The sequence below is a fragment of the Gekko japonicus genome, unplaced genomic scaffold (genome assembly GCF_001447785.1).
Source record: "Gekko japonicus isolate JY-2015 unplaced genomic scaffold, Gekko_japonicus_V1.1 scaffold529, whole genome shotgun sequence".
Classification (NCBI taxonomy): Eukaryota; Metazoa; Chordata; class Lepidosauria; order Squamata; family Gekkonidae; genus Gekko; species Gekko japonicus.
In genome coordinates, this window is record NW_015167549.1 from 961,865 (window position 1) to 985,441 (window position 23,577).

A 23,577-nucleotide genomic window follows, 5' to 3' on the forward strand; every position below is an offset into this window, starting at 1 on the left:
TGCCGCTTCTTTGCTGCGCTGCAGGATAGCCGTGTGATCGGAACCTGACGGCATACCCACGGGACCTCCACGGGACATGTGATCGGGCTGCCACACGTTACTTTGCTCCAGGGCAAACAGCCACGCCCCCTCCCCCCGCATTTTCCAGCCCGTGTGATTGGGACCTTTATTACTTTAATAAAGTACAGATTTAAAGAGAAAGGTCTGAAAAGAAAACAAAGAAAAACAGATAATAAGTCATACTCCACCTCTCTGGGTGAGGAAGGATCCAGTATCTTAGTGTTTCATAGCAGGTGGAAGATGTGGGCACCCGGCCCTAGTCCCAGCTCTCGCCCACCCAGTGGCTCGAAAGCAGTTAAACGAGCGAGTAGACAAATGGGTACCTACCCTTAGATGGGTAGGGGGCACCCTTTTCCTCTGGCGAGGCGTGTGGTGGTGGCACCGGCGGCAGTGAGAACATCAGCGGTGGAAGGCATTGACGGCGGAGGCAGCAAGGCAACATTGGAGGCGGTGCGGTGATATCGGAGCGGCATTGAGCGCTCGAGCGATCCCTGGCGTCCAGTGGAACACTGTGTGTGGCGGACGACGGCGAAGGCGGGACCAAAAGACGCACGACGCATGATGACATGATGCACAGGCGCGACGGAGCCGTACGGACACAAGTCAGGGCCATGCGAAACACGGACCGTGTGCCGAGAGCAGTTCCAGCCAAGAAGGAGAAATAGGAGGCCACCCGGAATGCCTGAACGAATGCCAGACCAAGGACCGCCTGAGGAGAAATGAAGCCGAGCCCGAGCCCGAAGCCTGAGAGACAACAGCCACACCACAGGGGTGCCGGTAGGCTGTCCCTTCCCCTTCCCCTACTTCATGTGGCCATAGTTAGGAAAAATTGTTCTTAGAACACCCTGTAAGCCGCCCAGAGACCCTTAGGGGTTAGGGTGGGATAGTAAGTCGAAATAATAATAAAAGAAGCACAGAAATATTTCAAATAAAGAATAAATAATAAAACAGTCTCACGAGATTTCTGTGGCCCACCTTTCTTTAAAAAAGCAGACCTTCCCTTGTGATTTGGGTCCCCCCCCCCAACCCTTCTGTTTGTTTTTTTTGTTTCATATTTTTCTGCGATCCTATCTATCCCTGGCCCCATTGTGTAGATTTTTTTGATCTGCATTCTATAGCCTGGTAAAATTAGATACCACAATGCTTCAGCAGTCTAGTTTCTCTCTCGCGCTCTTCCCTCCTACCCAACACAATGGAGTAATGGTGACAAGTGACTGTCTACCTAAATAAACTTTAGTTCTTATGAATATGGCCTTCATTTAGTCACAGGGTAGACTCAGGATTGTGAGAAAGGAAATGTGTGAAACTGAGCCAAACGTTTCTTGGCATTTTCCTTGTTTTTTTTTATCGTTGGCTGAAATGAACGGTGACGATTTCTGTAACTAATCAACAAGCGGAAACAAGGAGGCTCAAGTGGCAATCTTTGGCCCTGACATGATTCCCCCTTTCATCATCTTCTTTGAAATTGGAGTCTGGCAGCTTGATTGGAAAACAACAACACTTAAGGGCTCCACAAGTCTCCCATAAAATTTGCTCAGGACCTTTTGAGCAATAAACATTGAGTATATTCAACATGGTATTGTTTGCATGCACAGAAAGAAATCAAGCTCAAGCACTCTTAGAATGCACTTGTAATGCCTTGCAATACGCTCTTCTGTTCTTTCTGGTGTTCAGATCTGGCAAATATTATCAGTGTTTTCACAGTGTGGGATATTGGCCTCATTAGTACACACTCAGGACACTGGCCTCATTAGTACACACTTAAGCATTTCACTTCATTTATACCCCACCTTTCTCCTCAATTGGGGACCCAAAGCAGCGTACACCATTCTCCTCTCTATTTTGTCCTCACAACAACCCTGTGAGGTAGGTTAGGCTGAGAGAGTGTGACTGCCCCAAGGTCACCCAGCAACCTTCTGTGGGGGAGTGGGGATTCGAACCTGAATTTTCCAGATGCTAACCCAACACTTTTAACTACTACACCACAAGGATTTCAACTGTCATCTTACAATGTGAGTGTTGTAGCTTCTGATAACATGCTTGCAAATAATCCTGAGGCAGCCATTACCTGCAGTCTTAAGAAAGAAGGAGAGAGAAGAAGAAGAAGAGATTGGATTTATACCCCGCCCTTCACTTGGAGTCTCAGAGTGGTTTACAAACTCCTTTCCCTTCCCCTCCCTACAGCAGACACCCTGTGAGGTAGGTGGGGCTGAGAAAGCTCTTTTAAGAACTGCTATTTCAAGGAGAGCTCTAACAGAACTATGGCTTGCCCAAGGTCATCCAGCAGCTGCAAGTGGAGGAGTGGGGAATCAAACCCTGTTCTCCCAGATTAGAATCCGTGCACTTCACCACTACACCATACTGGGCCACTACATTGTCCAGATACTTGACCAAGGGCTGGAACAACCCAGTTCCCTCCTTAGTCTTCAGATTCTATAAGAAAGTTGTGATTACCAGCAAGGACTTGTGATTACTGGTTACTGGAGGATACTGCTCTCTTATAGTATTTGAAGGGCTGTTACTTAGAGGAGGGCAGGGAGCTGTAATAATGGGTTTAAATTAAGGGCAGGAAGGTACCAACTGAATCTTAAGAAAAGCTTTTTTACAGTAAGAGTTGTACAGTCTAGAGCATCCCTGACAAGTGGCTTTAGTGCAGTTAGATTGGGTATTAGTACAGTTAGATTTTAGTCCAGTAGTGACTCAGAGACCAACAAGATTTTCAGGTTATCAGCTTTCTTTAAAAAAAAAAAAAAATGAGGATTTCCCCATATATAAAAAACAGTAAAGCAGAAAAAATAGACAGAAAAACACAAACAATAAGAGAAAGAAGAAAATTAATTAAACGTATCTTGAAGATTCCAAAGTTTCAAAAAGTTTATCAGTGACAAAGCTAAATACAAGAACTTGTTGCTACATTCACAATAAATACATAACCACCTACTCGTAATCAATCCACCAATTACCCTAGTTTGCTAAAATTTTAAGCTCTCTTTACTCATCAGAGCCACAGGTTTACTTTTTTCATTTGCATGCAGAAAGTTAATAAGGGGCTTCCAGTTAGCAATAAAGGTAGGTAATGTCTTCTCTTTAATCAAAGAAGTAAGTTTAGCCATTTCCGCCAGCTCCCACATCTCTAAGCATCAACCTTCTTCTGTGGGTATCTTTCCAGTTCTGAGCATAAAGTAACCTTGCTGCTGTAGTCATAGAAATAAAATTCCATGGTCATTTTCAGGCTATCTGTCCAACGATCCCAAAAGAAAAGCTTTTGGCTTCCTTTGTGTATTAGTTTCTTAAACATCTTCTGAATTTCAAATACCTCGGGGCAATGCCATACTGACTGCAAAATGGCCATATATGTATGCAGAAGGTACAATAAAATCTGATGATCAAAGAACTGAAAAGTGGCATGGAGTGTGGAAGCTACCATAAAACCTGATAACCAAAGGAAGTGAAAACAGCATGTAATGCAGAGGGGGATTTCTGTTCCAACTGTGGGTTTCGTAAAACAACAGAGCGAAAAGCCAATGCAGAATCAGCCAATAAATTCAACGCCCGGCCCGTTGTGAGCATAAAGGAAGTAACTTCAATGAAGGCTCAGGTTATTGGAGAATCCTCTCTGGCGCTTACCAAACTAAAAGATGTGCTCACAATTGACGAGCCAGCTGATGTATTTGTGGGCCCTTGAAAATGTCAAGACTTCTCCAGGATTGTCTGATTGCGTCTGCCCATCACTCCAAGGCTACTTGTGTTGATTAGCTTGGTCTAACGGCAGTTCGAGTGGCCTTTCCACCATCCTTGGAATTGGAAGAAGTGTAGTGAGAGGCTCTAAATGGCCGTTGTGTGATGGATATTGATCAAACAATAGCATTATACGCCTGAAGTGGGGACTGGTTATTTGCATTTGAGTGGAACCCTCCAGCTTCCTAGTTGACAAATGCTCTACATTGAGCTGATGTATGCCTCCCGATCCTAAATGTGTTTATTCAGAAGCCAGCTTTATTGATTATAAATGTGCATTGTAAGTATTCATAGCACCTTTTGAACTCTGACAAATAGCTTTGCAGAACGGGAGGAGGGAGAGGCATTGGCGCGATATAACTGCATAACTTGCCTGCCCATTATGAATAGCATGTCTCATTTGCCTGGTGTCCTTTACAATTTTCAAACGGTTATTGAATGCCAGTCATTTGAAAACAAATTAATTTGTGCAGTTCCGCTGTTAAATTGCTCAAAAAAAATTATGAAAACAAATAGACCGTGTGTGTGTAAAGTGCCGTCAAATAATAGCTGACTTATGGTGATCCCAGCAAGAGGCTTTCAAGGCAAGTGAGCAGCAGAGGTGGTTTTGCCATCACCTTCCTCTGCAGAGCCTTCCTTGGAGGTCTCCCAAGTAGTGACCCTGCTTAGCTTCTGAGATCTGATGAGACAGGCCTGGACGGTGCCACCTTCCCTCCCAAAGAGAGCATGTAACTCATCCCTTTTTCTTTCCTATCAAAAAGTAACATACTAGGTATACTCCAACTGAGCAATGATCAATTTTTAAATTCAACAGGTTGGATCCAGACTAAAACTGAAATTTCTACTGATTCCTCCTTTCTTCTCCACACCCCCATATGCCATTCTTCAGGGTTCTCTGTCCTGCAGCAGCATCATGTTGTGGAGATCTGTGGGCTCCATTGGGAGGGGGAGGCAGGTAAGCTCCGTTCTGCTATTAGAAAATTTAGTCTGGATCCAACCCAATGGTTGCTATGCAGAGGGTAGTTGCCCTGAAAATCTGATACAACCACCAACAAGAACACATGAACACATGAAGCTGCCTCACACTGAATCAGACCATTGGTCCATCAGGGTCAGTATTGTCCACTCAGACTGGGTGCAGTCGTCCAGGGCGTTAGGCAGAGGTCTTTCACATCACTTCCTACCCGATCTTTTAATTTAGCTGGAGATGTCAGGGATGGAGCCTAGGACTTTCTGTATGCCAAGCAGATGCTCTACCACTGAGCCATGTTCCCTCTCGAGTAAGCTGAAGCCTCATTAGTTCCGACAGTGTTTAGGCATGACTGATTTTCTTTTGGGTGTGGCCTGTAAGGTTCTCTCTATTCCATGAGAAATGGGCACCAGGAACTCACTTGCATGCCTCCAGGAGATCATGGGTTCTGCGTTGGGGTTCACTACTGTAGGTTGTTGATATTACGTTTTTTATTTATGAATGCATGATGCTGACTTTATAAGGAGTCACAACCAGTGTTCCCTCTAAGCTGAGTTAGTGTGAGCTAGCTCACAGTTTTTTAGCCTGCGACTCACACATTTTTGTCTTGGCTCAGGAAGGATGGCTCCAGAGCAAACTAATGTATGCAGTAGCCAATTCGCTTGCTCACAACTTTAATGCCAGTAGCTCACAAAGCTGATTTTTTGCTCACAAGACTCCACAGCTTAGAGGGAACATTGGTCACAACATTGGTTCATCTAGCCCAGTTCATCTGACATCAGCACTCGAGTGTCTCAGACACAGGCCTTTCCCTTCTAGATACCACAGTGGATAACATCCAGGGACAAATCTTTACAAAGAGCCACGGAAGGCTCGAATCAGATCTAGGCCATGGCTCTCTGAAGAAGGAAGGGAGATCAACATGGCCCTTCCTCAGCTGCTTTTTGAGCTGTGGGGGAAGCATAAGGGGACTTTATAGGCAGGCCTCCCAACAGTCTAGAGAGGAAAAAATGTCCTGCCCCTTTAAGAAAGACTTAATGTGTGGAAACGGGCAGGGTAAACTTTCCTCAGCATGGCGATAAATGACATCACGTGGTAAAAAAAATACAAAGTGCTCCTTTTCATAAAATCAGTAAGGGCTAGTAGGCCAAATCAGCTATACAGCCTACAACCAATATGAGGAGTGAAAAGTGAAACTAAAGCAAAGGCTTTTTTCTTAAGGGACCATGTTAAAATAACTATATAACTAAGGGAACATCACCAAATTCACAGCTCCCTATAAAAACAGGTACCTGTATGCAGGGGTCATTTTATAGAAAAAGAGGCGCAGGAGCTTATTAGTATAACTCATTAGCATAACTCATTTGAATATGCCACACCCCCTGGCACCATCAGAAGCGTGTCAGGAGGCAATACCCACTGCTCAGGCTCCACTGGACTGTTTTGGATTACTAGCTATGGGGGGGGGGAAATGTGCAGATCTGTCCTTGCAGAGGAGGGAGAGCTTGTACCTGAATAAAACTTGGTCTTAAAGGTGCCACTGGACTGTTTTGGATCGGGGGGCCGGGGGGGGGGCTCTGCAACTTACCTGGCTGCTTCTTGCTCTGACTGAGGGCTGCTGGGAACAGGGGGTGGGGCTTGTTGCATGTGCCCGCCCCTTGGGCTCTTTACTGCCGGAGCTCCGCTCCTGTGCGCTCGTACAGGAAATGACCCCTGCCGGTATGTTTCTTGCAGTACAGCAAATATCAGTGTCAAGGCTCTCTTACTGCTTTTAGCCTGAAAACAGGTGATCTGAGGCTCTGTTGTTGACAGATCTAGATTGGGCCTGAGGCCCTTTGCATGCAAACCAATAAATCCTTCTGTTGAGCCAAGAAACCTCTCTAGAATATTGCATAAATTAAAGCCACACACAGCTCTTGCCTTACCTTAAATGCATAAATTAAAAGCATAAATTAAAGCCAAACACAACTCTTGTCTTATCTTGTCAACTTGATTTTTCAATTTAAATTATAGTAGAGCAGAGTTTGGCGCCACCTTCTGGTTTGAAAGTTGTTTAGAAGAACACACGGGAAGCCAGCTGTCTACTAGAGAAGAAAAGTAAAGCACCCCGCCATACTGACAACCAGTTGCACAAAAAAAAAATCAAAATAAAAACCAAAGCCACGTGTTCTTTCTTAAGTTCCGGTGTCAGGGTAAAAAATAAAAAATAAAAAAGTTATTACGTATTACTTATCTAGGCTGACTGGTAATTGGCTGCTTTTCTTGTGCTCATTGAAGGAAATTTAACAAGAAAGCTTAGGGGGGAAAGAGGGTCACACACACACACAGAGCTGCCTTATACCAAGACTGACCATTCGTCTACCAGCGTCAGTATCGCCTACTCTGACTGGCAGCAGCTCTCCAGCTCTCCTTCACATTGTCTCCTGCTTGATCCTTTTAACTAGAGATTAAACCTGGGAATTTCTACATCCAAACCAGGTGCTGTACCACTGAGCCAAGGCTTTCTCCCCTCATTAATTAGAGTGTAATTTGTGGGAAGAAACAGGTCACACCACCTCCAGATAACAGCTTGGCAGAAGAAGGGGCTTCCTTGCCATGCCATTTCCACAAGTAAAAATGGCTACGGGGGGTGGTGATAGTGTGTTCCACTGCTGAGGTCCAGGTGTCCTGAGTCACATGATCCCAGGACATATGGACCCCGGTAGCAGGACTAAGAGGCCCCACTGGGAGGTGTCCTGAGTCACATGATCCCAGGACGTATGGACCTGGGTAGCAGGACTAAGAGGCCCCACTGGTAGAAGAAGAAGAAGAAGAGAAGAGATTGGACTTATATCCCGCCCTTCACTACCCAAAGGTGTTAGCGATTTCGGCTCACAAAAATGATGCGCCAGGGAAGGCTGATGCCCTCCTTTCACCGTGCCATGCTCCAGAACTGAACTGGGCTCCACAAACCTGTTTTAAAGTGAGCCCACCCACATTATACATGTGACTCCATCACATGTCTCATGTAACGAGGCCCTTAGCCTGCCTTCACATGTAAGTTACCCATTGCGCAATGACAATGTTTTATGCACTTAGCAGGAAACAGCAAATGGGGAGGGAAGATGGTAGACAGTAGATGGTAGATGTGCAGCTGGCTCTTCTGCACATAAAATAACATAAAATAACATATGCAAATCCTTCAGCAATAAATAACTTGTCAAAGGTCTGGCGCAGAGATGATTTTCAAAGGGAATTTAACAGATTCACAGAGATGAAATCCATCAGTGGCTACCAGACACTGACTAACTTCCACGTCCAGAGGTAGTAAGCTCTGAGGACCAGTGCTGGGAGGCAACAGCCTTGAGAGGCCTTAGCATCTATGGCCCTCTGGGTAGGGTTGCCAGCTCTGGGTTGGGAAATTCCTAGAGAGTTGGGGGTGGAGATGTTTTATGCACTTAGCAGGAAACAGCAGATGGGGAAGGAAGATGGTAGACAGGGATGAGCACATGCATGTGCAACTGGCTCTTCTGCACATAGGATAACATACGCAAATCCTTCAGCTATAAATAGCTTGTCAAAGGTCTGACACAGAGATGATTTTCAAAGGGAATTTCACAGATGAAATCCATCAGTGGCTTCCAGACATTGACTAACTTCCACGTCCAGAGGTAGTAAGCACTGAGGATCAGTGCTGGGAGGCAACAGCCTTGAGAGGCCTTAGCATCTATTGCCCTCTTGGTAGGGTTGCCAACTCTGAGTTGGGAAATTCCTAGAGAGTTGGGGGTAGAGCTTGTAGAGGGAGCTCAGTATGTGTGTGGGGGGATACCATAGAGTTCATCCTTCCAAAGCTGCCATTTTCTCCATCGGAACTGATCTCTGTAGTCTTGAGAGGAGCTGTAATTCCAGGGGATCTCCAGGTCCCACCTGGAGTTTGGCAACCTGATCTAGGGCAACTGGTCGGCCCCTGTATGAAACAGGATGCTGGGCTAGAGTAACCACCGGTGTAGTCCAGGAGGGCTTTTCTTAGGTTCTAACTGGAAATGCCAAGTATTGTAGCTGGAAAGTAATGCGTAGAAGGCATGAGGTCTTTCTTGGAAGCTATGACTCCTCCCTCATACCTGTCATGTTTACAAACTGGTGAGAAACATAGAACCCTGCCTAGGAAGTTGTCTCAAGGAGCTCACAGCAACTTACATTGAATCAAATACAGGAAAGGCCTCAAAGGAGCTCAGATACAGCTGTATGTGAAGAAGTGAGCAGTGACTCACGAAAGCTCCTACCCTGCCACAAATTTTGTTAGTCTCTAAGGTGCTACTGGACTCTTGCTCTTTTCTACTGCTACAGACAAATGTGGCTACCCATCGTGACTTGTTCCTTTAAGAGAGGCTTGATGTGTAGAAATGGGCAGCCAAATCTTTTCATGGCACGGGCATAAATTACATCACCTGGCACACGGCATCCCATTAAGCCTCTTTTAAAGGGACAGGACTTTTTTCTCCAGTCAGCCGGCAACCCTAAGAAAAGATGCCATTGGCAAAACATCTTCTTCTTTGCAACTGTTAAAGTGCAATCATAAGCCTGTCTACTGAGAAGGAATCTCTGTGGGCTTCGGTGGGACTTGAATTTGCAACATTTATTTATTTATTTATTTTATACCTCGCCCTCCCTGAGAATGGGATCAGGGAGGCTTACAACAGTGGCCCAATTGCCAATAAAACCAATACAACAATATACATCATTTCACTATAAGTTAAAACATAAAATCATAAGGTGCTATTCAGTTCTACAATTCGTTGCTTGCGATGGCGTAATAAGATGTCTCCAACTTAAAGGTACAGGATCCATGTTACTCTTTGTAGCCGGTGACTGGCGCCGTGTTTTTATTGTTAAACTATGTATGTTGTTGAATGTCATGGTGGTGTGGCCACTAGATGTCTCTGTTGGCTAGCTGGATTCATTCTCGAGCACTCCTAGAAAGTTTGTTTTAAAATTTAAATCATTCATCGGCAGCCTCTGTTTTCCCCTTTCATTCTTAGGGGTGGGTGGGGCTTATAATAGACAAAAGAATCTCCCATCCCCAGTTTTATCAACTTTCAGCTATAGTGCAGGATATATTTCTCACTTAAAACAAATGGAATTAAAAGCTGTCTTTGTACATGGATGTGATCCCCCCCCCACAAACACGTCTTTTAATTTGAAGCTGTGATCCCTGCTGAAATGTCTCTCTGGTAGCAAAATGAAAACATGAAATTACGATTCATTTGGAAAACGTTGAGGATCACCAGATACTGTATTGATATGACAAAATGTATATGCCGCCTTTCTGCCCTCACGAGGGCCACCGAGGCAGCTAACTAATTAAAACGCACATAATAAAACCACATTTTAAAAATGTTAAAGCCAACCCAAAAGCCCAAACACATCATTAAAGCCATCAAAAACAGAGCTAAAATACATACAAAGATATTTCTAAAAAATCATTTAAAATATCGGTCAGGAAGGAGGGATCGCCAATGGAACACCAAACAAAGCAAAAAATATGATATGTAAGAATATCGTAGCATATAGGCACACACAAGCAGAAATTGCATATTTGACCTGAACTTCTGAAGTCTGAAATATTGTGCCAAGTGACATACCCTGTTTCCCCGAAAATAAGACCTACCCAAAAAAAGCCCTAGCAGGATTTCTATGCATTTGTGGTATAAGCCCTAGTGTGTCTTCTTGAGAAAAAAATAAATATAAGACAGTGTTTTATTTTCGGGAAAACACGGTATTTAAATCTTATGATATGAGGGGGATCCGACAAGCCTCCTTCTCCCAGCCTCAGGAGCTTTCCTACAGCTCTCATGGCTCCAATGGAAGAGCCACTGAATTTGGAGGCAGGATTCTCAGGTTGAAGGAAGGCTTCAGACCTGAGCCAAAAGGAAAGGTGAGGTATAAATATTTAAGCACACCAACCAACTTTTCTCAGTACAGTGGTAGGACAGGGGTGGGATCCACTTCTCCGAATGCAACCCAGCTAGAAACCTGATCTTATGAGTTAACAATACTGACAAGAGCAAGATTCAAGTTCAGTAGCATGTTAATGTCCAATAAGATTTCCAGGGATTTTGAGAGACAGAGCGTCTTTCATCAGAGACTGATAACCGTAGAAGACAGACCTGTTCAATCCATGTCTGAAGAAGATGAATGCAGACGGAACCCAATACCACCAACCATCAATCCTTTCTCAGATTGACAGGAGGGTTGTAGTTTGTTTATTTATTTACAGAATTGATGCCCCACATTTCTGCCCTCATTATGGCCACCAAGGGCCCTGCCCCCTACAGAATAGGCAATAAGCATAGCTGTCTAATAATCTGCATATAACTTACATAGGCCTGGCCCAAGGGCTGGCGTGGCTATCAAAGTCACCATCTGTAATGTTGAACTACCACTGGAGACACTGGAAGGGCCAGTTTGGTATAGAGGTTAAGTGCGCGGACTCTAATCTGGGAGAACTGGGTTTGATTCCCCACTCCTTCACTTGCAGCTGCTGGATGACCTCAGGCAAGCCATAGTTCTGTCAGAGCTGTTCTTGAAACTAGCAGTTTCTGTCAGAGCTCTGTCAGCCCCACCTACCTCACAGGGTGTCTGTTGTGGAGAGGGGAAGGGAAAGGAGATTGTAAGCCGCTCTGAGACTCCGAGTGAAGGGTGGGGGTATAAATCCAATTGCTGCTGCTTTCTTTTCTTCTTCCTCTTCCTCTTCTTGAAAGTTGTGTGAGCCAGTGGCATGCCTAGCCTATTTGGCACCCAGGGTGGATCATTTTTTTAACACCCTCCTCCTCCTCCCTCTTTTTTTTTGCCATCAAGTCACAGTTAACACGGTGACCCTGTAGGGCTTTCCAGGCAAGAGAAGTTTGGAGATGGTTTGCCAATCCTGCTGTTGCATCAGCCCTGCTTAGCTTCTGAGATCTGATGCGATAATGCTAAGCTGTGGCTATCCAGGTCAGGGCTCCTCCTCTATAGGACAAAATTATTTTCAGTAATAATCATGAAATAAAGCGAATGATAATCATGGTCAGAAAATAGGTTCAGGTGTGTTGATCTGAAGCAGTAAAACAAAGTTTGGTCTTAACGGCGCTACTGGCCAGAAGAGAAACACAGATAGTGAAAATTTTCATTTATTTATTTATTTATTTATTTCACTTTTGCCCCGCCCTCCCCGCAAGGCGGCAAGGCGGGCTCAGGGCGGCTTCCAAAAACAGACAAGCAGTATGCATTCACAATAAAAATACAAGACATCATTTAAAACACAACCAGTCAATATAAAACATTCATTGGATGGCGATAAAGCTAAAGTGCAATTTAGGGACGCATTCAGCGGTGTCCACTGCGCTAGGTCGTTTAACTTCATATATACAATCATGACAGTAAAAAATATTCAAATCCCAACACGCTATTCTATCATGAGAGCCAGCATGGTGTAGTGGTTAAAGGGTCAGACTAGAATCTGGGAAACCCAGGTTCAAATCCCCGCTCATGCTCATGGAAGCTTGCTGGGTGACCTTGGGCCAGTCACATTACTTTCAGCCTAGCCCTGCCCTGGATAGCCCCAGGGTAGCCTGATCTTGTAAGATCTCAGAAGCTAAGCAGGGCCGATGTGGAGGCAAGCAATGGCAAACGACCTCCAAAGTCTCTTGCCTTGAAAACTCTGCAGGGTCGCCATAAGTCAGCTGTGACTTGACTGTGAAAAAAAGAAAAAAAGAAATTCCATCACACCACTTGTGTTCTGAGCAGGCACTTGGGAGGGCTTCTGTTCTCTGTTTTGAAGCCCAAGAGCTGACCATCCCAAACATCTACAAGGCATTTTTGAGAGCTTGGAGTCTGCCCTTGTACTAACTTTTACTAACCAACACTAGCCAAAGCATAACAAAATAGTGATCACAAGCTTCACCCCACTGGATGTTAAGAAACTCACTACCCACAAAAGAAGATGCCCCCATTCGCCATTATTTCCAAAGGACTAAAGTAAAACCAGAGAATCTGTGAAGTAGGGATGTGCATTTGTTTAGGATGAACCGAAAAACAAACCGAATAATGCTTATTTGGCATTATTCAGACCTGCCGAAACCCTAATCAAATTCCCTAATCTGATTCAGCTGGCTGAACAGGGATTCCACGAATGGAGGCCATATATTTGGCATCCATTTGGGGAGTCCCTTTGCTGGGGGAGGAAGAGAAAGTGTTTAAACTTAAAACACTTTCCCTTGCTTCTGGGGCTCGTGCCGTCTCAGTGGAGTGACTTCCCTTGCTGGGGAGTCATGCCGTGAAGGCAGCACGAGCCCCAGAAGCAAGGGAAAGTGTTTTAAATGTAAACACTTTCTCTTATTTCCCTTCTGTCGGAAGGCTGGAGAAAGCACAGGGAGGCATTTAAATTGCCTCCCCACTCCTTCCAGGCCTTCCCTGGCTCACCCGCCTTGGCGAGCAGGCCAGGGAAGGTGGGGGGGGGCTGGCTCCAGGCCTTACCTGGCTCTCCCTCTTTGGCGGTCAGGCCAGGGAAGGCAGGGGGAGGCATTTAAATGCCTCCCTGCTCCTTCCAGGGCCTTCCCCAGCTCGCCTGCCTCAGTGGGCGGGCCAGGGAAGGCAGCAGGGGCTGACTCCAAGCCTTCCCCAGCTCTCCCTCTTCGGTGGGCAGGCCAGGGAAGGCAGGGGAGGCTAGCTCAGGGGGCAGCAGGCTCCCATCACTGAAGGGAAAGCAAACTGTCTTCCCTTCAATGAAGGGAATGTGCCACCTCTGTGGTACAAGTCTGGGGGGATTTAAACTTTAAACCTCTCTGGAGTCAAGGTGGCACGCTCCCTTCAGTGATAGGAAACCCCCTTCAAGGGTGGATTATTATACCCTATGGGGACAATCCCCATAGGGTATAATTGAGCTGAATGAATTTGGCTAGTCCGATAATTCCTGAACCCCAGTATCATACCAATACTGGGATTTGGGAATATCAGCAAATACCGAAATTTTTTGAGTTTGGTAGATCCGAACCCAAAAATTCTGAATTTTTTTTGGTGCAAACCCCTACTCTGAAGTAGAAACTGAAGGGAAGGGGGCATTTTTGCAATCCCAGCAGAACTAGTGCAATGTCTGGAGTACCAAGCAGTACCAGTGTAATCACAGAGTGCCCAGCAGAACCCCGTGCCATTTTGGGAATGCCAGCTGATGTCAAGCTCATAACCACGGTCCAAGCGGGGGGGGGGGGGGGTAGGAGGGGGAGCAGCAGAACCACCAGTGCCTTCTGTTCATAATATTAACAAAGGTATTCTACGATGCTGCTTTTGAATACATTCTGTCATCAAGCAGGATAGGGATGAAAAGGTCTTGAGACCAAGAAGTGAAAATTAAAGGGGAGGGGGGCATGGAAAAATTAAATGAAAGGAGACAGAAATGAATGAGAAACATGTTGAAAAGAGGGAGAGAAATTAAGAGAGGGAAAGGTGGTTTTATCTGTCTGCAACATCCTAACCACTGCTTTGCAAGATCTGGTTGACCTGAGTGCAAGGAAAGGAAAAGAGAAAGGCTAGACTCTTATAGAAAATGACCTGCAGGCTGGCAATTACTGTAGCAGCTATCGACATTCTGGCTTGGTTGTACCATCTGTTAAGCCAGTTCGCTTCAGTCTTGGAGTTTAGCCGATCCTAGAGTGCTTTTTGCCATGCTCACACTTCCTTGTGCCCCTAGTGGCTCCAGCCAGAACTGCATTTTAAAAATAAAAGGGAAGAAGACATTTAGCTGGACGCCACATGACATGTGGCTTCGAGGGCCTTCCTCAAGCTGTGCCTAGGGCGAATTGCACGCCCTGCCTTGCCTTTGGTACGCCACTGGTGTGAACCAATGCTACATGTCAAACCACACCCATCAGCCAATTGTGTAACACACCAGGTCAACTCGACATTAGATATATTTCACTGTCTTTGTCATCCTTTGTTGCCCCCGGCAGATCCACCCCATGTCCCTTATCAAAAATGCAGCTGTTGGTACCCTCTTGGCCATGCACATCTGTAAGATCATAAGTACGCCTTGCAGTTCAATTCAGAATGGTTGTTGCAGCTTCAGAGCACAGCAGGATGGATTTAACACAAATTGTCCCATATATCCAGAATCCAGTTGCCTGCAAGGTACGTGTGCGCATGCTGTTATTGATGGGGGAAACTATATATAGAATCCTAGGAATCATGCCGTAACGTGCAATCTGCTATTTTTGTTTGCAAATGGAAAACAAATATGGTTTTAGGTCTGATCATCCTTGATTGCTGATGAATGAAGCTTCTGCATCAGAATTAAATTCCATTGCGAAAATGCAGGGAGGCTTCAGACGGAGGTCTGGTTCATGTGGCTAAGGTCTTGTGGGTGGCCTCAGATACAGACTGAAATGGAAATCCTCAGCAAGACAAGGGAGGGAGGAGACAAGCCGGGTTGGAATTGGTGTAGGCAAACAGCCCTGCATCTTTCCATCCACCAGTTTTTGTCTAACCACTGAGAGAAACTTTTATATATCACCTGTCGTGCTTCATTGGTAAGGTGAAAGGTGCAAATATCACCTGTCGTGCTTCATTGGTAAGGCGAAAGGTGCTAGCAGGAGCCCTGCCTTCTTAGGTTCTGGCCTCAGCATTACCATGGGGAGTGGAAGAGACTCTGCACATGCCCAGAGGCATACACCTCTTTTGTCCAGAGTTGAGATATTAACAGCCCTGAAAGTGAAAGAAAGACAGAATGAACCAGGACTGAGTGCTGGCGAGTCAAATGAAGTTCAGAGCCGCTTCCTCTCTTCTGTGTTGCACAGACTTAATCAAGGGTCACCCCGAGATAGCACTGCTGCTCCCGTGCTTAATGCAGGGCATTCAGAACTGATTATTGCAAGCAAACTGAGTGAGTGAGACAGAGATAGAATGCATCTGGGTTTGAGTTTAGTGTCTGAAGAGGTTGTGCCAGGATTTATTAACATGGGTTCATGCAAGCCCAACTGATCCACACTGTAGCTAGCCATGCCTTTGATGCCCCCCCCTCTGTTTCCCACTTTTGAAGCAGCCCCTGAAGACTGTCCCTGACGAAGCTATTCCACTTGCAGCTAGTAGCAGGCGATCACAAACAGCTCCATGCCATATAAAGCTTTCCCTATTAGGTTTGCCAGCCCAGCCCTGGAAAACAGCATTGACAGGAAACCCGGAAGCGATGGCACATCTGCCCTGTAAAGACCATAGAGACTGGTGGAAATCCTAGAGTGCCACAGTCACCTGTGATGTCACTTCTGAGGTTTTGCCAGGAAATGGTATCATGGCACTGGCAATCCATTTTCTCCTCCTTTTCCTCTGCCACTACGTTGAATGGTGGCAGGCAATTGAGTGCTGCAGTGGGGGGATTGCGTGCTGCCACTTGGAAGCTGGCCAGTGGCATGCTAGTTTTCTAGATGGAGGGATTCTTTTCTGCAGGGAAGGGCATTGGATCATTTGAGACCCACCTGCAGTCTTAAGCGGTCCACAGAGTTCTGGTTTGCCATCCAGATTTCCCCATTTCCAGTCAACCTGCTGTACTGTACTAGTTAAGTACAACACAGATGGAGAAGGGAAGGAATTTTTTTTTTGTTGCTCTCCTCCTCCGGTAAATGTTTCTTGACCTGCCTCTTTATCTTTCCCCGGAGATCCATAACTGTTAAATGTATTGCTTTCCTCTCCTTTGTGTGTTGCAGTTTGATGCAAAAATTGCAGCTTTATTTGGTGTGCCGTGCACGCCAGTCCAACCTAGTGATATCGTGGTCCAGTAGTTGAATACCTAGCTAGGGCCACAATTTTTCCAAGGGGGAGGGATTCCCTACCAGCACCCATGCGGCGTATCTTTCTTCTTCGGCAGGCCTCGTTGTTCTTTGACGATCCTGGCTGACTGGCGACCATCTCCTGGGCAGGCTCAGTGGCTTCCGTTGATGTGCAGTTGCTCCGGGGCGCAGCTTCCGGCTATGCGTCCCATCGGGCTCCTGCCGTGCTGCATCCCCTCGTCGCTGCGTCATCCGGCTCCGCCTCCGCCTCCACTCGAATTGGTCGCCGTCTCCTGGAATCGCCGCTGCTCCGCCGCCATTGCTCTCGCCACTCCGCTCCGCCTGTTGCCACCGCCGCCATCGACCGCACTCCTGGCACGAACCCGGAGGAGGGTGCCCCCTGCCACCTAGGGCAGGTGCCCATTTATCTATTTGTGTTACTTTCGAACCACTGGGTTGGCGGGAGCTGGGACTGGGGCCGGGGGCTCAGCCATTGTGGCTGTTCGCTATAGATGTTACCTGCAGGCGTCGTACTGCCTGCACCACCGCTCCCACTGTATGGAGATGATGCCTGTTTTGCACAGTTGTTGTGAAGATTACGACATAATGTATATTCAGTGCTTTAAGCACTTGAAAGTACTGTTACTGAAATCACTCCCTCAGTAACAAGTTTTTATCAACTACGAAAGATGGCAGCTTCTATCCAAGAAGAATGAACATGTGCTGTAGAATATGGCTGTGTATGTTGCTCAAAGCTAGAGTTGCCAGGTACGGATTGGGAAATACCTGGGGTTTTGGGGGGTGGAGCCCGAGGAGATGGGGTTTGGGGAGAGGAGGGACTTTAATGGGGTATCATAAGGGGCGGATTAAGGCTCACTGGTGCCCTAAGCACTGGCCAATCTTGGTGCTCCCCTCCTTTCCACACTGACCCAGTCCATTTTAGTTGTTGACCTGTCTGACCAGATATACAATGCAGATTGCAGCAGTACAAAAATGTATTCATATGATAACACAATATACTGTACAAACTAAGCTTTTCACCCTTTTCCCAATTTTGTGGTGCCCCCTTTGTTGGCCCTGGTGCCCTAAGCATGTGCTTAGTCTGTTTAATGTTTAACCTGCCCCTGGGTATCATGCCATAAAGTCCACCTTCCAAAGTCACAATTTTCTCCAGGTGAGCTGATTTCTGTCACCTGGAGATGAGTTGTAATCGTAAGAGATTTTCGGCCACCACCTGGAGGTTGGCAACCTTAGTGGTAGCTGAGATATTTGCAAGATGGTTTGTTGCACATTCCCTCCTGTGTGAAGGTAGGGGTTGTGACTGCCTGGGCCCAGGCTTTTTCAGTGGTGTTCCCCTGTGATCTGGAACAGCCCGCTAGGGGATGTAAGAAAGAGGCCGCCACCACTCCTATAATCTAGAAAAAGATGTACTACAGAGTTCTTTGGAAGAGCCTTTGAAGGAGCATAATTGTTTTTCCATTGTGAAATATGGGCTGTCATATTGGCACAGGTCGCTTTTGGTGTTGTTTTGGTGGCGGGACGAGCCAATAGATAATGGAAGCACCTGAAAATGTGCTTGCTTTCCACAGAGAGAGAGAGAAAAAGAGAGAACTCCACCTGGGGATCTGCATCAGTGTTGGAGAAAGGCTAGAAGTTAATCCGATTCTCTTTGATGTTCGGAAAGTGCTGCCAAGTTGCAGTGAACTCATGGTCGCTTCTGTAGGATTTGCAAGGTAGAAGACATTCGGCGGTGGTTTGCCATTGCCTACCTGTATGTAGTGACCCTGGACTTCCTCAGTGGTCTCCCACCCAAGTACTAACTGGGTTCGATCCTGCTTAGTTTCCACATTTTGACAAGATTGGACTAGCCCGGGCCATCCAGATCATGGTTAGAGTTTTATAATTTTTGTACACCACCCAGAGTCCTGAATTGGGAGAAAGGCAGTGTTATTTTTTTAAAAAACAAACAACCCAAATCCTATGATCATAAGGGCTGATTCTGAGGTGTATAATTCACAGACGCAGTCTAGTTTTGCCAGTTCTTGAACTGAAACAGTTCCGAGACTCTGGAGTGGCCTAAGAGGCTTCCGATTTAGAAGGCAGAATCCAGACCATGTCTGGAACTACAGTCAGTAGTTTGGCAGATTTTTCACATAAAGTGATGTCTAAAGAAATGGTGTGGGGGGTGACCTTGCCCCTTCTTTTTTCAAGCAGCCCCTCCACAACCAAGCCACTTGTTTTCCTGAGAGCCTGGCATCCCTAATACATCGTATGCTTCCATCCCAGCTACCTGCTTCAGCTGGCTATCGTTGTATCTCGTGTTCACAAAAGGTGTTGGCAGAGTAGATCTTCCCTTGCTTTCCTGAAGCAGCCTGCTGTTTGTCCCAAAACTCCTCTCTGAGGATCAGGAAACCCTTGCAAACAAAACTCACAACAATATTATGAAGAACTGCAGTGAGGAGGGGAAGCAGGTACAATTGCCTCTGTCCCACCTTCTGCTGATGCAAACCATAAGCAGAAGAAGAGGAACAAAAATAGGTGGCTCCACTTGATTCTCCATTGCTACTGCTGACTGCCCCCCCCCACTGCATTTGCTTCTGAGGCTTTTCCTGACCCAGAGAAGACGGGCTTTTCTGCATTCTGGTTTTCCTTGCTTGTGTGTTCTTGTTGCTTCAGGGTTTTTTCTGTTGCTCACGTGCATTGATCTCTCATGTGCATTGCTCTATGTCCAACATAAAAAACATGCTGTTTAAATCTGCAGGGAGAGATGCTGGACATAAAGCAGTGTAATATTGAATTGACCACTAGAGGGACCCAAACATGTGCAGAACAGACTCCACCCCCAAAGCAACAAGAACACACAAGTGAAGAAAAGGAGAATGCAGAAAAACCCAACTTTTGGGACAAATGGCAGACTGCCTCGGGAAATTGGGGAAAGATTCACTCTGCCAACACCTTCTGGTTCCATTACCCACCCTAGCAGATGGGGTAACCAGTAGTGACTAGCCATCAATGCTTATTTAGGGAAGAACTTTAAAGCAATCTTTATTACCATTTTTAGTTCCAAGCCTACAGATAGACCTTTCTTAACTTGGCACACAACCCAACATAGGGTTGCCAGGTCCTTCCTGGCAATAGGTGGGGGGTGGAGGATTTACCAGGAGCAGGAGGAAGGTCCAGGTGATGTTGCCAGCAATGTAGTTACATCACTTCTCTTGTCATCACATTGCAACGTCAGGGCAATGCTCTGATATTTGGGCAAAGGCTCTATGGTAAAAATAGCTTCTACTATAGAGTTTGTCTGGATGTCGCTGATGTGATGATGCACTGTATGTGATATTGCCACATTGCTCTTTACCGGTAAGTCCCTTCCACTAGCCAGCTGATTGACAGTGGCAGGACAGGTCCTGGTGGCAGGGGGCTCTGGCCATATTAACCCAACACCATTCCCAGAACAATGTTATTTGAGCACTGTAATATACTGACAATAGCCCTGTTTTATCTATAACATCTTTGTGGTTTTCAACTCAGTGTGATACTAAAGGTTTACTTCTCCCACTCAGCTGCTTCCCCCCCTCCTTGCCTGAAGCAGAACCAAGTCACCTAATACTGGATGATTAGGATCTTTCTTTACTTCCTTATTTTTCACCTGATCTTCCAGTTTTAGAATAAGGATCGTTCTTTACTTCATTATCAGCCATTATAGAATTGAAACCAGGCAAAGAGAACAGAAGCTCAATGGGTTTCTCCTTCAAGTGCCTTTACAAAGTGAAATTCAAAGTTGTCCCTGTGAAAGGGCCAGATCGGAGGGTTTTGCTGGTCCAGGGGAATTAAAATTTTGCCTCCCAGTCCAATAGGAGGGAAGAAGAGGGCTAATTTCTTATTTACCTGTGCATCTCAGGGGATTTTGCTGCCTTGGCAGGAGTTCTTCGGCTACTTCCTCATATTATTTTTCACTCTGCCACTTCTTTCCTTCCTCATTTTTTATAACTAGATTGTCAAGAGGGAAATCTGAGGGATCCTGTGTTCCTTAGAATGGATGGAGAGTCACCCAAATGATTTTTAAAATACTTTTTGAGGCTGTCAGATGGTCTGAGGGATTGAACCCACAACTTGGGACCAGTGGCTCCGTAGCCTTGTTCTGTGTACCATTAGAGCTTCCTCCCTTCTTTCAGGGAGAGTTGCTGGGGCAAGTCTCCTGTGGACCAAACACCTTCCTCAAGATGGACAGCACAGAAAGCACAATCTGTCTGGAGGGATCCAGCGAGAACTATAAGGAGCAATAGTGTGAAATATTCGGTCTGGAGCCATAAAGTGGCTACCTTCAAGCCGAATCCTTCAGGCTGCGCAACATGTTGGCAGTATGAAGACTGTGCTATCTCTGGCTGAATCTGCATCTCGCATTTGCTCTGCTGTCTTACTAAACCCTCACTAGAACAGAAATTCTCATCTACGTTTCATGCCACTTTCACTTTGATTGGTTGTCAAATTTTATAGCAGCGTCCAGACTGCATGCTGCTTTCGCTTCGTTTGATCTCCATTTTATGTAGGGTTGCCAAGTCTCACCTTGTTCTAGAGCAGGGGACTCCCAGGTCAATCCCGCGCGCACCGCATCCACGTCCCCAGGAAGTGACGTGACGACGCTGGGCATTCTGGGGGTGGGGCCACGACTATCCGAGGGAAAACCATAGAGTTTTCCCTCGGATGACCGTGGCCCCGCCCCCAGTGTGGTCGCGTCACTTTCTGGTGACGTACACGTCGGGGTGGAGTCCCCCCCCGGGCCCGATCTGGCGGCAGCTGGGAACGGGCCTCTGGGGCAGGGGTTTCCCCGCCCCCCGTGGGGACTTGGCAAGCCTAATTTTATGGAACTGTCTGCATAAATTTATGGCTGTTTTATGGCCATTCAGGGGTGACTCTGCAGACAGTACGGCATTAACCTGGGGTATTTGAATGTGGTTTTGAGCCGAATCTTTTTCTATTCCAGTGTGGGTTTGGTACAACCACGGAGCAAATACTAGATGCAGATTGGGCCTTCTCTGTTGAGCCTGATACCTGGGTGGGCCCCTGGCTCAGTGGCAGGGCATCACCTCTGCATGCACAAAGTCCCAGGTTAAATCCCGGGCATCTAAAGGTTCACAATAGAAAAGCTAGAAAAGCTTAGAAAGATAAGGTCCAGTAGCACCTTGGAAACCAGCAAGACCCACAAGATATTCGGGCTATAAGCCTTGAATAGTCTTTGACTCTCCAGAGCTTATACCCTGGAAATCTTGTTGGTCTGTTCTACTGCAGACTAACACGGCTGCCCTCTGAAAGAATCACGTAATAAGTGATGTTAAAAATATCTGACTGAGACTCTGGACAGCCATTGCTAGTCACAGTGGATAAGACCAACTTTGATATACTAACGGTCTTACTTGGTATAAGGTAGATTTCCATGACTTCTGCTTATTTTTAACTTATTGCTCGCCTGCTTTGTAGACACTGACCTCCTTCCTGACATCAACTATGAACCTGAAGAAGAAGGAGAGTTGGTTTTTATTACCCTGCATTTCTCTACCTTAAGGAGTTTCAAAGTGGCTTACAATCGTGTTCCCTTCCTCTCCCCACAACAGTCACCTTGTGAGGTAGGTAGGGCTGAGTTCTGAGAAAACTGTGACTGGCCCATGGTCACCCAGCTGGCTTCATGGGAAGGGGGGGGGAATCAAACCCGGTTCTCCAGATTAGAGTTCTCCACTCTTAACCACTACACCATGCTGCTTAGCCTTGGACCTCCATTCCATGGATCTTAGTCATTGGCTTGTTCCTTTTTTTTAATAATAATTTTTATTTGCTAGTTTAAGTGTACATTAACATCGTTCCATTGTTTCATTTTGGGTATTTTTAGTCATTGGCTTGTTCCTGATGCTATTTCTCTGTAGTGTCTTTTGAACGTATTTTGGATCCTCTGGGTACCTGATCTCTGTCCTGACTTCAGACATTTCTACCCCATGTGACCCATACTTTCCAATCACTGTATACAAAAAATGCTGTAAGTTTCTTTCATTTTTTTTTTAAAAAAAAACTGTCCCAGTTTTCAAAAGGGTGGTAGATGTGCTCCTTAAACCGTAGAACTGACCTCTATTTTCAGATATAGTTTGATGGAACCATTTGTTTATATTGAAAGATGATATCTGAATGATTCATGAAACCCCCATAAAAATGTCTAAAGTATTCCATGTTGTCAAAACCCTCATTTTTCATTTGAATGGAGGCCAAGCTAGGACTATACAAGACACAGGATGAAAACATCTGAAAAATAGCTGTTTAATAATAAACCAATGTTTGTACAAAGGTCTTTTTGCAGTAGAGGCACATTCTATTAAAGCTGCCAGGCCTAAATTGATAAAAACTTGATATATTCTTATATTCACATGTTCAGGAAATTATTTCAGTGGCACATATCTGTGTCTTCTATGGACTTGCTATTTTTTTTCAAGGACTGACAGTGCAATCCTAAGGGAAGTTACTCCAGTTGAAGCCCAATGATTTCAATGGGCTTAGACTGGAGTAACTTTGCTTAGGATGGCACTGTGAATGAAGGTAGTATGAACCATAAAGCTTAAGAAAGTCATCTGGCTGGATCAGGCCAAGGTCCATCTAGTCTAGGCCAGTTTGGTGTAGTGGTTAGGAGCGCAGACTCTAATCTGGGAGAACTGGGTTTGATTCCGCACTCCTCCACATGCAGCTGCCGGTGTGACCTTAGGTCAGTTACAAGTTCTCTCTGAGCTGTTCTCTCAAGAGCAGTCCTCGAAAAAACTCTCAGCCCCACCTACCTCACAGGATGTCTGTTGTGAGGAAGGGAAGGGAAAGGAGATTGTAAGCTGCTCTAAGACTCCTTCAGGTAGTGAAGAGCAGGGTATAAATCCAATGTCGTCGTCTTCTACTACTACTAGTAGCAGTACCACCACCACCAATAGTAACCTAAGCACCACAACAAGGCCGTGGCATTAACTGCAATCCTCCATTGTTCATTCTCAACATTTGGTACTCAGAGACAGA